This window comes from Apteryx mantelli, chromosome 3, assembly GCF_036417845.1.
Source record: "Apteryx mantelli isolate bAptMan1 chromosome 3, bAptMan1.hap1, whole genome shotgun sequence".
In the NCBI taxonomy this organism is placed as follows: Eukaryota; Metazoa; Chordata; class Aves; order Apterygiformes; family Apterygidae; genus Apteryx; species Apteryx mantelli.
This window is the reverse complement of record NC_089980.1, coordinates 13,395,898-13,413,195: the sequence shown is the minus strand read 5'-3', so window position 1 is coordinate 13,413,195 and position 17,298 is coordinate 13,395,898.

Here is a 17,298-nt window from a genome sequence, read left to right as displayed (position 1 = left end):
AAAGGAAAGAGAATGATAGAGGTTACGATAGTATTACATTACTGATTGCACAAACTGACAAAACAGCCTACTGTGACTTGGAGAGTTTAATTTTGTACATTTTGGCAACTTCTTAAAGCAGAAAATGAGAGCAGTACTGTCAACAGGGCTTTTGATATTTCTCAGTGTTTATACTAGAGATGAAAGTGCATTCTGAATTAGGTTGGAAGGCAGCAGGCCAGATTCTGACTTTGGCGACAAGAGGTGATAAACACTGCAGATTTACCCCCCTGTAACAGTGGGTAGGAAGGGGTTCTCCCAGTCCACAAAATGTGCAATTTCAAAAGTTATTCCTATTCTTCTTGAAAGATATAGGATCCTTAAAGGGTTTGATTTTTTCTATTACCACAATAAAATGCTAGATAGCCAAGTCACTCCCTTGGCAGATGGGAGACCCTGGGTCATGTTCTTGTTCTTTCTGGTTCACTGTTCTGGCCTCTGGGCTGCAGAATTGGTCTCACTGTTTCCAGCAAAAATTTAATTACTTATATCCAATACAGAATGACTCCTACAGGAAAGCAACATCCAAGAATGGCCTCTTGCCTGGGGGTTAATATACTCCTCTTGGATTTAGGAGATCCAAGTTCAACTCCCTGATCTATGTCAGCCTTTCATATGTAGGGCTTCTGTGCTCCTGCTGACTGCCGAAACCATTGGCTGCTCTGGGCAGATTTGTTTATGTATGTTTTGACCAGAAGTTTCCTTCTGGACCAGAGAAACCTTTTCCCAGTGGAAGTTTTGCTAAAGCTGATATGTATAAACAACCAAAGAAAACATGGTGTGTGGGGGCAGGCAAACTATCAGAATCAAATCTCTGAACAAATATGCGTTACAACATGCCAGCAATTGAAATCTGATTCTGTGCCATTGTCACGTTTTGTTAAGAGTTAATGGGAACAGCAATGAATTGTGATTATGATTAGCCAGCAAGAACGGTATCTGTCAGTCAAGTTGTGCCACCCTTACTCATATGCAGCATTTCATTTCAGAGGCTGTTGTGGCTATTTTGCTGGACCATGCCTGAACGGGTGCTGTGCCCTGCTCCTCTCTGCCTCCAGCAATGCTATTAAAGGAAGGAGGGAGTTGTGAATTCCCGCAGTCTTTGGTAAGGTACAACTTCCTTCCTTGCTCGCAGCTAATGAGAAAGGCTTCACCTCTTCTCCAAACCTTCTTGCCTGTTTATTTATAGAGGCCAATATCCAGACAGTATGGGTAATGCTTCAGACCAGACTTGGACCTGCAACGTAGGTTGGTCCAGCTCAGCTGCACAGTGGAGTTTTTGTTGGGTGGAGGCATCTCAGTGTCCTGCACAGGACATAATATCTTGCCTCTAAATAAATGGTCTGCCCTGCAGGGTAAGGTGATTCTCAACATGAGCGAGGCTGGTGGAAATGGGCTTATAAAAATATCTGAGCAGTGGAAGAAAATAACTACTGTTTTCCAAGAAGATGCATTTTTCTATTTTAATTTTTGTAAGGCTGTGATAAAATAAATGTTGTCTATGACGTAAAGCTGAAGGGTTGACCAGAACTTCCTTTGTGGTCAAGCTCTTTTTTTATTGATTGATTTTAAGTTCTCTAAATTTGTCCAGCTCACAAGTGCAGCGGTGACTTAAGTTATAAGAGAATATTTGTGTGTCTTTAAGGAAAAATACAGTGACCCCTCCTCCACCTTGCCCTTCTCAACCTTGCAAAGAAACCTATGCTTGGCCAGAAAATATTTTCTCCCTCAGTGGAAAATGTTGATTAAATATTCAGAAAAAAAAAGAGCAATTAGCCCCTCTAAGCCCCTAAATCCCAGGGATTTTTAATGAGAAACTACTGAATATTGGAATGGTTTGGTAATTTTGGCTGAAAATTAATTGATTTGGAGGGGTGGGGTGTCAAAGCTCAAAACCGTAAGAGAAATGCCGTGGAAAAAAACACTTTTCTCTTGATAAAAAAAGGTTGGGAGAGAAAATTTCAAGCATATGTACAAGAGCTTTTCTGCAGCTGTATTGGCTGTGCCACTGAACGGCACATGAGTGTCTTCCATGCTATTTCTGTTTTCTTTCTGAGCTGGAAATACTTCAAGTTGTTCAGCTTTTCAGTTGTTCTTCACACCAGGACAGATAGGAGGGTTTGGGCTGGGATCGTTTGCGTGGTAGAGTTCAGTCTTGCCACACTTTCTTGATATTGCCACTGCTGTCAGCCCCTCTGTGTCTGGGCATCAGCCTCTCTCTGCACTTTTGAGGTGTATCTGTGCTTAGCTAATGAGCAGATGCCTATACAGTGTAACAGGTTATGCACTTTTTGGGCTATACCCCTGGGTTTCCTATCTGTGAAAAACAGGTGAGGGAGAAGTGTTGGGTCTCATTCCAGCAGGAGCTGGGACATGCTCCAAGCAGGCATCTGTGCTGAGGAACTCCCAAGTGCTTTGGGTCTCCTAGTCTGGATACTGCCTTGTGGATAAATCCACATGTATAGAGAGATGGGCGGTGGAGGCGAAGGAAATCACAGGGCAGAATCAGGGGCAGGCAGTTTGCAGAAAGAAGGACTGGGGTCAGCTTTCCCCTCTTATTAGTCCGCACTAGTACACACTGCTTTGCTGCTGATTCAGCTTTGTTCTACAAACAATGTGCAAGTCTTCTGTGTGGCAGTGCAAAATAGGAAATGGTCAGGTGAGATGACCAGGTGATGGCAAGTCTGTGACCCAAACAGCAAAGCTCGGCTGAACTCCATGTAATGAAGTCACAACTTACTCAGTCCTCAAATAAAGGGAAAATGATTCATCTTCCTTCAAAATCCATGCCTACTTATGCAGCCAGCTTTTGAATATATGTAAATTAATCTGGATATATAAAGTGAAATCCAGAGAAAAACAAGCACAATGAAAATAGAAGAGCATTGCAAATCCGTGTAAACCCTGCAAGCTGTTTCTCTTCAGCTTTGATTCCCTGGGCACTTTGGCTGTTTCTGTAATGCATTCATTGCTTAGTGGCTCTCAGGCTTTTCCGTGCTAGGGGATTGATCGCTAGGGATCTGGCTGGGTCTTGCTTTCAGTTAAAGATATAGAGAAGAGATAGATGTTTGCAATTTTTCCAAGATTGGAGAGGGAACCGGTGGAGCCACGTTTTGATATCGGTTGAGTTATTTACACCATTTAGGATGTGGACTTCTCTGCCTCGTTTTCCCTCAAGGAAAAGAGATACAGAGAAGTTAAAACTGCTCTTGTGTATGACTGTAGTCAGTCAGCAACAGAATCAGCCATATAGGTTGCCTGTGGGGGTATTTCTTGGTATTGGCTCAGTTCAGCTGTTGTTGAGGTCAGTTTTTCCAGTGACTCTGTAATGGGAGCTGAGGTAGGCCATTCCTCATCCACATCCCAATTGGCGAGGGGCCCTTATGATGCCAGGAGTATAGCTTCAGAGTAAATTAGAAGCTCAGAAGACACACAAGGTAGTTTTCAGTGGTACTAGGGAAAACAGTTAACAGGAGGGGAAGAGATTTCTTTCCACAGCCTTTAGTTTTTAAGGGTATTTTGTCATGCAAGTTATCCTTTCCTTGGGTCTCTTGCCAGCAGGTGGGAACCTTTCTAAGTTGTCCTTTTACTGAGAAGGGCTGAATCGTCTGCCCTAAAGCATCCCTTAATGCAATTAAAACCAGCAGTACTGCTTCTCCAACACTGGGGCCTCTGATACTGGGAGGGGAAGCAGTGGCTCCTCTTTGAAGTCCCACCTACGTGAACATCAGTGGCAGGACTTCAAAGGGAAGCTGCTATTTCCTGTTGGAGCTCAGCCCTGGTGCTCAGCACTGCTAACAAAGCAGTCGGACTGGTTGTAAAGGCACTGATCCAGCAGAGCACTTAAGCACATGCTTAAGTCCCTCAGGACTTAACTGCATGGTCTGCTGGGTTGGGATTCGGCTGGGCTGGAGATTGGACTGATGGTTGGGGTTACATCTCCTGGGTCAAGATTTCAAGGGAAAGAGCCATGTGTAAATGCCTTTGGGGAGCTGAGAGGAATAGTGAGGAGAGGGCAAATATGCTGTGTTGAAAGAAACAGTGTTGGTATGGGGAGCAGGACATGTAAGATGCCTTCTTGATGTCCTAGCACTCTTCCAGCAGCAGTTTGGCTTTGTTGATATTCAGCTTCCTTGGGCCTTTCCAAGTGTCATCCACCTGGGCAAAGGGATGAGGTCCTCAGTTCCTCTGTGTTCAGTTTTTTCACAAATAGCTTGATGGGCACTGCAAATCTGGCCAGCCATTCATAACCCAATGACTTGCATCTGTGCAGCGGCAGGAGGTGGAAATACCATAAGCAATTTAGTGAGCAACCTGGAGATAGGCAATGGGCTGCATAAACTAGCAGCAAATGCTTGTGAATCATCTCTTGAATTCAGAGCTAGCCTAAATCAGCATTGTTGAGTTTACCTTAAAGGAGCTGCCCAGCTGAGTATCTGGCCCAATAAATAGAGTTGTAAAGATGGGAGTCTATTTGCAAACAGGTAAGAAATGCTAAAGGCGCAATCACCCCGCCCCATCTTTTGCTGAGTAATATTTTATTTTAGTATTAGTTCCTCTGCTCTCTGTGGAGCTACTTGTAGAGTAACAGATGGCAGAATTGGGACTCAATTTTCTAGCAAGCATTATTTAGGTAATTCACATAATTTGCACCAACTTATCCTCTCCGTTGTTGTCCTCAGGCTACAGATAGACCTTGTGGTTGTGATCTCCAGCTGATCGACAGGTGTGGATGTGCCTAACCACACTGCTAACCTCATTCTCAGCATGACTTCACCTCCTCTCCAGTAGCAGTGCAGCATGGCAGCTTCTCCTCCATTGCAACCTACATGAAGCCCTGTGGTTGCCTTGTATGCAGCAATTAAAAGACTGGGAGATGTTCCATGCTGGCAGCAAGGGTGTTTGCAATTGTAAAGGCTGCTCTACTTTGTGGAACAGATATATCAGATTAAACATGGTGCTTTGTAGACTGTGGGAATAAATAGGTTACAAAGCCTGAAAAATCCCTGTAGTTTCCAGGTCCTGCTCCCTGAGGTCCTCCTGTGCTTGGGATAGCAAGGCGTGCCAAGCACCGTAGCAGACTGCAGTCTTCCTCCACTTTGGTGTTCTCCCTCTAGGTTTGGAGTCCTGGGGGAACCCGTTGCCTGCCTGCTTGCTAATCCTCCACCCCAAGAAAGTGATATGAGAACAGTATTTCCTGGAGACTGTCACCTGGGACAAACTGGGAACATCTTTCTTCGGATCATGAAAACATCTACAAAACTCTCAGGACACTGTGTTTGGGTGTCACCAGCAGACATATGCCTAGATATTCAGATTCCCCAGAGCAAACTTCAGACATATCTTCAATATGCAGATGTGTGCTACATAGTTAGTGCTGACCAAGGCAGTAGGACTTAGTTCTGTGCTGACCTGCTCTGTTACATGCCCATAGTCCTGTGGCACTACCCTGAGAAGGTAAGACCCCTTCGCCTCTCCTTGTTAGTTTAGGTGTAGGATGCTGCTACAGTGCAAATACAGATATTACTGTTAGTGCTGTATGACATGTCTATGGCATATTCTGTGTGGGCTTGGGTTGGTGTCTCCACTCTGTGGTTTTGTGCAACAATCTGGTTTGGAAGGAACCACACACAAAGTGTAGATGTGCTCTTCTTTGGATGGGCAGGGTTGGATGGGCCGGGTTGGATGGGCCAGTCTTTCACTAACATCAGCATGACTCATTGCTTGTGCCTCAATGCTCTGTGGGGGGGTTTTGTTCCGGAAAGTGAGCGTGGTCACTTCACCTGGAACTGAAGCTGCCGACCTCAGAGACTGTTGAAAAAGTTCAAACTCAGCTTTTTTGCACCTTGAAAATTCACTAAAACTAGCTGATGTGATTTCTTAGAAAGGAAGTCTTATTTTGTAACTGAGGTTTGGGACTAGCATGCAAGAAAACTGTGTTTGGTTCTTGGTTCTGACACTGGGTGGCCTTGAGCAGTTCATTCAGTCCCTTTTTTTCCTTTGGTCTCCCATCTGTAAAATAGGCTGATAACTCTTCACCTGTCCTGCTATTAGCCAGCAAGTTCCTCAGCTAAGGGATATGTGTCATTGCATCTTGTATAGGTACTAGCTTTGCTCTTGAGCAGGATCCTCCTGTGAAATGAATAAATTAATGTTAATAACCAATCTAGACAGGACTGATCTTTGGAAAGATTTCTTCCAAGGGCTGTTTGGATTCAAAGAAGGTGCATTTTGTTAATCTTCTTCATTTGTGTGGTTTCTACCCCTGGGTTCGTACTGAAAGGGTTTTATCCGATCCAGGGTGTACATGCAAATATTTCTATTTGAATAATACTGGAGAATAAATTTAGAAATGTTTAAAGAGGGTATGAATACCTCAATCTGCTAGGTGGAAAAATTACTACTTCTTGTGGGTAACCCAACCTGTTTAAGTTGCTAAAAACATACCTGACTCAAAAAAAAGAAGAAGGAATAGCTGAAAAGAGAGCTTTTTAAAAAAACAACTCTCTTCAGATTTCTAGTTTAATATTTCAGTATGCAACAGTATTTTCATAACTGCAGCTTTTTTGGGCAGAGGTGGGGGAAATTAGAATATATTAAAGAACTCTGGAAACCACTTTCTATTTGTAAAACATGTTGTGTGTGTATCATAACACCTACAGTACTTGTAGCTCTGCCAGATTGTGCATTGACTGCCAGAATTTTCCTTGCTAAATGACATTATACTACTTTGTGGGTATTGAAAACAAATATTTTGAGGGGAGGGAGCATTCTCATCCACAAAACAGTTGTCGTACTTGCAATACTCAGTCGTAGCGTTTTATTTGAAAGCTGCTGCATTATTCAGCTACCTAACATAAGTCAGAGGATAGGTTTAATGAATGTTTGAGTGCTCTACGATGGTTTATTGGTATGTATTTTTTGCAATATAGCAGCCCCTAGGGGCTCTGGATGATCTCTAGGCACTGTATGATCACACAGTAGAGGACAATAGTTGAAGTTGGAAATAAGGTGGTTATCTTCAGAAGTCCGGCCACAGAATGGTTTTCCCCACCCAAGCCTGTGATGGGAGGGATGCAGGACTGCTGGGCTGAGCGGATGGAGCTGAGCTGCCTGAACTGGTGTGAGGTATGGAAGTCATGGGTGTTGCAATGAGGAAGACTGGTGTGATAGCCGATGTCCAGTGCTGGCACTGAGGAGGTGGGAGAGGTGCACTGCTGCCCACGTGCCTACGGCTGCTGCTGAGCAGGTTAGGCAAAAGCAACACCGTGCTACGAGATGCACGTATACTGCAGATATCTCTAACCAATTAAGTGCAGGTAGCAATAACAGTAAAGCGGCAGCAGATTAGACATGCCCTGAGGCAATACCCAAGGTCCCCTACACGCTTGCACATGCTGCATTGCCAAAGCTTCCCTGCTGTTAGTCCCACAGCTAATTAGCTTCAGGCTCCCTCAGGTTCTGTGGCAAATGCCCCTTCCCTCTGCGACGTGGACCCGGGTGCCTCCATGGAGAAGCCACGGGGGCTGTCAGGCTGTGGAGAAGCCCACAGCAAATTACAGCAGCACCCCCTTCCCCTCGGTGCCTGGTCACCCTCTCACCAGCCTGCCCATCAGAGGAGAGGGTGCGCTGGCAGCGCCTTCCCCCCGGCCCACTGTCGTTCAAGGGCTTGGCCTGAGAGCTCGGATTATTTCCTGGCGTTGCTTTATTGTGCAAATTGTTGGCTGATCTGAGAACATGAAAAGAGTTTTGGAAGCCTTGATGTTGTAGACTTCTTCCACAGTTTGGGTTTGAAAAATCTGTAGAAGTGTTTAGGTTGGCAGTAAAGGTTTCTGAGCTGAAAATTGTTTTGTTGGTTTTTGTTTACCAAAAATGTTTTTTCCCCCAGAAAATTGGAATTTCAGGCCAGTGGATTTGTTGGAAAAGGAAAAAATATCCACTGGAAGATATATATAACCAGATTAGCTACAGTCCAAGTAAAATGATCCTTCCTGCTCTGTGCAACTTTGCTGACCTCAGTAGAGCTATGCATTTGGGTTCCTTGAGAATACCTAACAGCATAAGGCAGATGCCAGGGTTTGAGGGTGATGCACAGATTCCCTTGCCAACATGAGACGAGCCCTGACGGATCTCACCTTGAGAGCCTTCAGAAGAGGAGCGAGGAGTAGCAGGAGGGAGTTAGAAGCTGCCTACGGCTCCTCCGTGTAACTGTGGGAAGAGTCTCCAGTGGGCTAGTGCAGCTGCCTATAAAGTGAAGCTGCCTCAGGACTGCTCTCACTTACCCCAAGGCTTATGCCCTGAATGCAGCCTCAGACAGAGCTGTTCCTGTACCAAAGCTGGAGAAGAGCACAGAGAATTGCCCAATGCCCTCCAATTTACTGATGTCATCAGCACATTGCAAGCTGGATTTGCCAAGCAGAGAAGGGTAGACATTTGCTGACATTTTATATTATGTTTCAGTGGCACTCCTGTTTCTGTTTGGGATAAAAGCTGTCATTAAAATGTAAGCTAATTAGTATTTAGTTATTAAAATCTACTTGCTTTTTAATCACAATAGACAGTTGTAATCAGTTTTCACAGGTAAAAAGAACAAGTGTCCTGCCAGAAACTATAACATGCTTTAATCCCCAACTATGCAATTTTCTGTGACTAGAGAGGCCTGTTGCTTTTTAGAAGTAATTATCAGAGATAAATGATTAAAAAAAAAGAGAAAAGATACTTTGCAGCCAGTTAGGAAAAATCTTCAGGAATGGACTCTTCTGCTTTTTTTACTTTCCTCCTAGATCTGATATTATCTGGGCTGCATGGGGTTGCTCTGGAGGCTTCAGGGCACATTAAAGGGTAATAAGAAGGGCATGGGGTGAGAAAAAGGTTCCTGCCGAGTTAAAGAGAGACACATGATAGCTCATCTGGGAGCAGAGAGTCAGGTTTAATAATGTCCTTGCTAAACGCAGTTAATAATTGAGGTCAGGGCCCTGGGTGAGGGTAATAAGGGGATAGTCTCCTATGTGCAGAGTGATGGTGGTAAGGACTTGCTGCTTGCAATATGTGAGTGATGCTGATAGCGAGTGCAGATCAGAGTGGGGCCGGGTCCCTTGGGACCATAATGGCAGCAGGTAGGTTCTTTTTTTTTGTCTTTTCTTTTTTAATTGGTTTAGTAATTGTATTGATTGCAGAATGGGGGGCAGCACAGAAGCCAACTAGCTTAGGGCAGTCAGCATGCTAGCTGATCAGCTGTTAGGGGCCTGGTTAAGACAACAGCTTCTCTTGCTCCATCTTGTTGATGTGGTAGTGTACAGCTGGAATTGGGAACTAAAGAGCTATATATATATTCCCATCAGAATTACTGGTTTTAGGTATCTGGGGGTCATTATGCCCTCTTACGTCAGAGTCCCTCCCAAAATCCGGTGTGGTCGTCCTCAGAGCGCTCTGGTGAAGGCAGGATTACTTTCTCCCTTGTTGTACAGGTGAGAAATTGAACTGTCAAATACCTGAGACACTTGCTGAAGTTATACAGGGAATCTCTGTTGGAACAGAGTTATTAAGCCGAACTTTAGGTCTTCACTCGAACCACTGATGCTGGTCAGGTCCCATACGTCTGTTGTGCTCGCATCATCTGTGTTGCCCCTGACACTCAGGGTATTCACAGAAATGCTAGCAGAGGAGTTCATGCAAGCTGTAAGAGACAGAATATGTGATGCTGCCGTTTCAAGGCATCACTTTTTTGGTTACAAATGAAACTGAACCGTTAGAGTAGAATAAATGTTGCTTTGTAGCTGCGTTTAGTTGCCCTTCCTCTATGAAGACCAAACCCCCCTGGATCAAGGAGATAATGAAGAACAGTCTTTATCTGAAAAACACAAACTTATGTAACGTATTGCTCTCTTTGCACGGCCTGCGCTTTGTGGCCCTGATCCTGCCACAGGGTGAGGGCAGGAGAGTGCCTGTTGGTTTTGGTAGGTCTGTGGACTGCGTGCTACCAGTCTGGTACTTTCTCTGTGACGGGATTTGAGCTACAGCTTCCTGGGACCTGGCACAGCAATGGAAAGCGAGCACAATGCATCACACTTTCTTCCACCTCGTTGCAAGGTTGGAGGGAGGATTACAACCCATGTATGTGCTTTGCCACAAAGGACGTGGTGTAATTGTGAGCCAGAACTTTGCCATTTAGTGATAAATGTCTGAAAAGCGTAATTCTGCAAACTTCAGGCAAGGGAAAAGCATATTTCTCAGGTTTGCACTGAGAGAAATGGGAACGTTTTCCTGGGAGGATGGGGAAGAGAGGCAGTGTGGTGCTGTGGTGAACTGGGATCACTCCCGTGGGTTTCTGTTGCAGCCCGGCGCCCTGGGCACAGCATGAGCCTGGGCCTTTGCTGCCCTGCCATCCCCTGGGCGAGAGTGCTGCTTCCATCTAGGTAGAGGGTCTGGTCAAAGGACTCCCTCTTACTAGTCCATAGGTTGCCTGACACAGCAGCAACACGTTGCCTAGCACAGGGAGGGTCCTGTGACCTGCAGGGACTTTGGTGCCAGCAGTTAATAACAAATCACAAATATCATTCAAGTTTTCTGACCCTTCCTTCCTTCCATAGACTTGTATTCAAGGTATGTGGTAAGGAAAAAAAAATAAAAGAAAAGAAATAGCTTATTAAATGGCCAATTTGCATTAGTTTGACAGTCTTTGCCTGAAAAAAAGCCTAGTAGCAAATAAGAAATTGGTCAGTATGTGTAGGACTGGAACATTAGCACAAGATCTAGCAGACTGATGAAGGACTGAAAATACTTTATGAATAAGTCATTCATAACTTATCACCCCAGTAATCATTTCCTCAGTGATAACCACTTTTTAAAAAGTATTAAACTGAACATGGCATGGACTTAAAATTTAAGATAAATTCGTATCACATTCTGCCTGGTCTTGAGGTTGACTGACAGAGAGGGGGATGGCATGAAATGAGCCGTTTCTGTGAGCTCTTTGTGCAAGGACTTGTGCTGAGCGGCTCCCCAGGGTCCACAGTGCCCAAGGGGACATCTGTAAGGGATGCAGCAATGTACAATTCCTCTCACATCTGAATGCTGCAGTTGTCTTATGTTAGTAAAATACTCGACATAGCTTGTGGCTAGCTGGGCCTTCCATGCTCCCCACTCCCAAGCATGGGTCCTGTGCAAAAAAATAGCATGTGGTCTGCAGAAAAATACTATACCGTGAGGCATAAGTTAATGTTAATTGCTGTGTTTCCTCAGTATCTAGGCTTGGCTTTGTCACTGCAATAATGTTCTTTTAATGTTGTTATTGTTTCTTACATATATTAAATGTTTTACAAATGACGGATAGTCACATCTCTGACGTTTGGTTGCAACGGCTCAGTTATGCATACTGCTAAAATATTAGCCAAAGGAGATGATTAAGAATTGGTGCGTACAACTAAGATAGATCTGGGGCTTCTGATCCTCTAGCTGGCTGTTCCCTGTCCTCACAGGCACTATCGGCACAGACTATGCTCTTATACCTCTGCTAGGACTTTCTACATTACTCCACTGCTCCCAGAGGAGAATCCATCCCCATTAGTAGTGGCGGGTGCTCCCCAAAATCACAGAGTCCCAATTGTCCTCCCTTTGCGATTCATTTGCCACATGTTTAAAAATGAATGTAGCTATGTGAATAAGAGGAAAAGTTCAGGCAGAGGAATAATTTATAATTCTCAATAATATTGCTTCTAGCTGCTGCTCTATAGTGCCAGTTCCTGCCCAACGTGGTTTAAGCAGCTAACAGCTATAAAAGTTTGTTGACCTGAGAGGCTTAGTATCAACCATAGCTACAGTCAAAGTCAATATGGAGGCTGAAAATCCAGTGCTAATAGAAAAATAGATGTCAATATTTGGGATGTGAGTCAGGAACTTAAAATAGGAAAGTGAAACAGATGAGGGCTGTAGCTGCAGGAGTGCTGGAGGTGAAATGTTTAGATCCAAGGACCACTGCTGATTACTATCTTCCCCTCTAACAAGGTTGCTCATTCTGCTTCAGAAATTCATTTCCAGTGGCCAGGCCACCTCCCTGACCTATATTCCTCAGACTGCCATTACGTCAGAGCCTGCCTATTTGGGGTTATAAGTGAAATCCTCTGTCTTCTAGGTGAAATCCACAGATAATTATATATGGGGCAAATATGGGCTGGGGCATGGAGAGGCCAGGAGAAGAGTTTGGCTTAGGTCTGTTTATACTGGAAAATCCCCTTTCTAAGCCTGTACTGTAAATCTGTTGAAGGGAGGGTAGGGGGCACAGGGAAATTCCCCTGCATGTGAGGCAGTAGCTGAAGGGAACAGTGATTTCACAGTGAGGATCTTCCAGCTAAGCATCAGGTGGAAAAGTAACTAGCCTTAAGTGGGGTTTTTCCTACTGGCGAGGGGCAAGAGGAACTGAGAGCTCTTACCCACAAATGAAAATGATGTGGCCTTATTTACACTATGAGGTATGGGGAGCAAAGCCTGAGCATGCTGCTGATGAATTTATATGCCTTTCAGTGAGGTGGTATTTAATTTATACAACTTTTCTCAGTTTGGTTTCAATGGACCAGATCTCTAGCAGATGGGAACCTACCCAACACCGTTAAAGTCAGTGGAGCCTGTTTACTCCAGCTAAATGGTTGAGTTAGCATCATCTGGTATTTAAAGAAAATGCAATCTGCCAGGTTCTCCCAGTGCACTGACTCTGTAGCTAAGAAGGTTTCTAGGGAGTCACACTGACATTATTTTGCAGGCATATGCTGCTGTCTGTATTTCTTGCATATAAAGTGCTTCAGCTAACACAATTAGTCCATGGTGAAATGCTAGCTGTGGAAAAAAAGAAAAAAAAGTCTTCCAATGAGTGATTCCTGGACAGGAAAGAATCAGATTCAGAAGCTGAACTGTGCTCAAAAGCAAGACCAGAAGTAGAAAGGAAATAAGTCTGACAAACTATGTTGCATTACAACACAGTTGACTGGGAAAATGTTGTTGAAACTATTCTTTTGGTGGAAAGTAAGGTTTCAACTGAACAAATTCTTGCAATAATTACTTCTGGTTTCCGTGTAAATTTTCATATTTTTATTTTAAAATCCAAATGTCTCAAACCTCAAATATTTCGGCTGAACCACAGTTTGATTGTAATATGGTTCCTGTTTCATGCTATCCCATCTGACTATTGTGAACCTCACCGGGTTTTAATTTGACATAATTTCAAACTTTTGTAACCTGCTAGCATTACTGTAATACCAATAGCGCTCATTAGTTTTTCTTGACTGTCTAAGTACTTCGGCAATGTGGCATGTCAGCACATCCTAAAATATATATGTTCAGATATACAACCCCTGGTAGCTATTTAACATAGTATTTAAGATGCAGAAACTGAGGCACAGAGCGCAGCATGACTTGCCTTGCTCCTAAATGAAACCTGTTGTAGACTCAGCAAGTAATTGGAACCCAGTGTGATGCCTGAACTAGAAAATGTCCAGTCATCTCATATTCCCCTTTGCTGCAGCCTGATTTTTCCTAAGGAAGAAACAAACCAATCTCTGTTTGTCTCACCTTGGGGACCAATATTAAAATGGATACTGTACCTTGCAGCCAAGCTTTTTCAGCTGGAGAGTTCTCAGAGATAAGGTGTCCATAGAGATACATTATCTATATATAAGAGTATATGTGAAGGGTTCTCTTAGGGCTGGCAGAAGTCCAGGGTTGTTGGTTTTCAAGAAATCAGCAGAAAGTACTTTTTTTTTTTTTCCTTTTTAACTTCAGGTAAAGCAGCAGCTCTTGGATCTGGCAGCTGTTTGGTTTCACCTCTGTAGCAATCCCACCAGGCTGCAGTTTGATGGCTTTCTGACTCTGAGTTAACATATTCCTGGCCTCCGACTGCCCTTTGGCTCCTTGCTCCATCCCTGCACAGCAACTGGACAACCATCTTGCTGGTGTTGCCACCAAAATTTTGGGGACTGTGCTGTAGACTGGGTGACCTGGCCTCTGTGTGCAGGTTGGCTGATGATCCCAGTGCTCAGTGGGACTGCAGCCTGGGCGGCTGCAGGGAGATCCCGGCGTTTCCCTGCTGCAGCAAGAGCCATAGGATGTCCCCTTCAGGGGTGCGTATCCTGCTGCTTCCAGGTAGGCCAGCAACACAGGCAGATCTCTTTCTAAATTCTTGGCTTGCTTTTGATGTGTCAAAAGCTAATAAAACGCAGGATATTTCCAAAGGAACTTATTGAGGCTCAATGAACCATCATGTCCAGATGAAACTTCCTTTCAATAGAGAACCTTTTAAGGGGGAGCAGTTTTCATCATCATACCTCTGGGGTAGTCCCATGATTTGTGAATACACAAGCTATGAGTCAGTTATAAACAAAACTGCAAATAAGTACATAACAAGACCATTATATAAGGCATTGTGCACGTGTCAAATGCACTGTTTTTTTTTTTTTTTTTTTTTTAAGAAATATAGTAGGGTATTGTAAAAATGTTCTTGTTAAATATATAGTTTTCTCTTCTTACCATCTAGACACAAGTCCAGCAATACAGATCTTAGAGGGAGGGAATGTCATAAATTGACCTAAAATTATTTTACTCTGCATGCACTGGTCAGATTTTTAAGGAACTTAGGGTCTTTCATGGACAGAAACTTGAAATTTCTCCCTTCAGATGGTACAAAGCTTTTCATTGCAAGTTCTGATAAATCAGGGAATATTGGATCTTAAACTTATCATTCTTGCAAGACTGAGTATTGCCTATTCTGCATCTCAGAAGATTGTAATTTTGCAGAGATGTTACCCATTAAGGAAGAAAGCTCAAATCACTGTCATCTGGGTCATGTCCAAAGATCTCCAAGAAGGTCCCAAAGAGGCTCTGAAGGCTGTTTCTTTAGTCTGTTTGCGATGAAGAGGATGCAAAATATCATGACAGGTGATCAAGAACTTTGCAAGGCTTGTCTGAAAATGCGTTCCAAGACAAAGCAACAATTTCTTTCCAACCCCATTACTCCTCAGAGTAGAATAAGACCACGCTGCTTTTCTTTGTACCTGGTGGAGAAAAAAAAATTCCATTGATCTCAATAAGAGATATGCAGCTGTATCTGAAGACAGAATTTATCCTGAAATGACTTAAAGGTAGTGGGAGTAAAATGTAAGGATAACCAGATGGTTATTAGGGAGGTGAGAGAACAAAATCCTGCAGTAGTCAATGGTGGAAATGACATGACTGAATCATACTGAAGTACAGAATCTGAATCTGAATGCCTGGAAAACGTATTTCTTGGATGGCAAAATGGAGAATTAACAAGTTTGAATGGGAGTTGATAATGCTGAATGGAGTAACATTGCTTAATGACCATCTGATTATTGCAAAACAGAAAAAATTCAAATTGAAGGTGTGTTTCATGAAGCAGATGAGACAGCTTATGGCAGTTTTATTATTCAAAGAGTTTTGAAAGAAATCTAATGCTGTCTTTTGTAAGTTAGTTGAGCTTGGTGAAAAAGGGGAAATGAATATAGCGTGTGCCTGTCTTGTAAAAAGGCATCTGTAAATAACAAAGCATTTTATAAAGGAGATAAATATTGCTACTTGCATCTTACATAAAGAAAAACTTAGCATGGAGGACTGTAATTCTGGTGACTTGTGAGATGATTTGGAAATTCAGTTTATGAACAGCTTAGGGATTCTTTTGATACTGGAAACTCTTTGTACGTAACTGTGCAATATTACAATATGCTTCTGAAGTAAAGTGAGTTTGATTTCTTTGCTACTGTTAGCTTGACGTTGGAAGAAAATGCTCACAAGTTGATAAGGGGAATTCTTATCCATGGCATGGGGTTAACAACAGGGGTTTCTTGAGCTTTGCAGTTCATATAGTCAAATAAAGTGCTGTGGGGCAATGACAGGGTTACTGCCCCCAGGAATTCATGTTTTCAAATCTGAAGTCCAGGGAGTGGTAACTGAGCAACTGGTTGTGTGGAAGGATACTTCAGCTGAATGAGATAGGTCGGAGGACTACCTGAAAAAAGAAATTACAAGTAATGAAAAAGTCTCTTTACCTATTGTTTTAGAGATTAGGAAATAACCAGAAAGTCTCTGTGTCCTAGAAGAGCGGCCATGTATGAAGATACGGTGGGGAGAGGAAACTCCTTGGACTCTGCAAGGAATCCTGAAAATCCTGAAAATCCCAAAGGCTTCTCCTACATACCTGTGAGAAGGTCACCTTGTACACTTGAAGACCACGCAAAGTGGAGGTGTAGGAGAGGGTCTGCTAAGGCAGCTGGATGTCCTGGCATGTTTTCAGTGCTCCTAGGGGCTTACAGCTGCTGCTACCTGGCCCCAGTAGAGAGGACCTCACACCTGCAAAATTCAGATTCTCATCTAAGAGATGACAGAATACTTCCATATACTTACTGGTGCCTCCCATGAGTGTCCCCTGTGTTGGCTGAAGTGCTGAACAGCTCTTTATCACATTCTGCCCCAGAAGTGGATGCATTCCTGTAGGGAGCGATGTTATCTCTTTATGTGCATGGCCTACTGGTCTCTTTTAATGTGATTGAAACTGCATCAATATGACCTACAGTAAATAATTCAGAATGGCTCTTTCATCAAGTTTAAGCTAGGTTATTGATACTTGATTTCAGTTAAATAAACACCAATGCCAGCTCCCGCAGGGGATCTCTCAGTTAACTAATGTTGCTTGTGTTGGTACCAATAAAATACTCCTTAGGCAGTCCTACAAATTCCTGATGCTTAGTACACGTTGACTTCTCCTAACAGAAAGATGCTTCTGAAGCCTGGAAACCTCACATATTTTTTAGGAGCAGCCGTGCTTCCCTGAAAATGAGACTGCAGGTATTGATCAAAACCTGATCGTCTCTGCTACGTATCTAAGACATCTGAGAAGCATATATACAGTATAAAGCAGCAATAGAAACTAGTGCAGGAGTGGTGTGTTATTTGCAGAGTGACAGCACGTGCTTTCATATCGGCAAAAAAATACACATGCATCACTGCAAAACAGTTTGAGCTTGAAATCTTAACAACCAATTAATATCTCATTAGGGTACTATTTACATAGCTAATGAAGGAGCTAATATATGAGGAAAGAAAACATTTGAGACTCACTAGCATACTTAAGTGACTTTATCTTTGCAGAACCAGAGCTAACTGCATTTAGAGTTGCTTTTTTGCCCAGCTAATAATGAGAACAAAAGGGCAGTAACGCCCAAGCAGAATACAGCCTTCCTGGACCATGTTTGGAGAGAG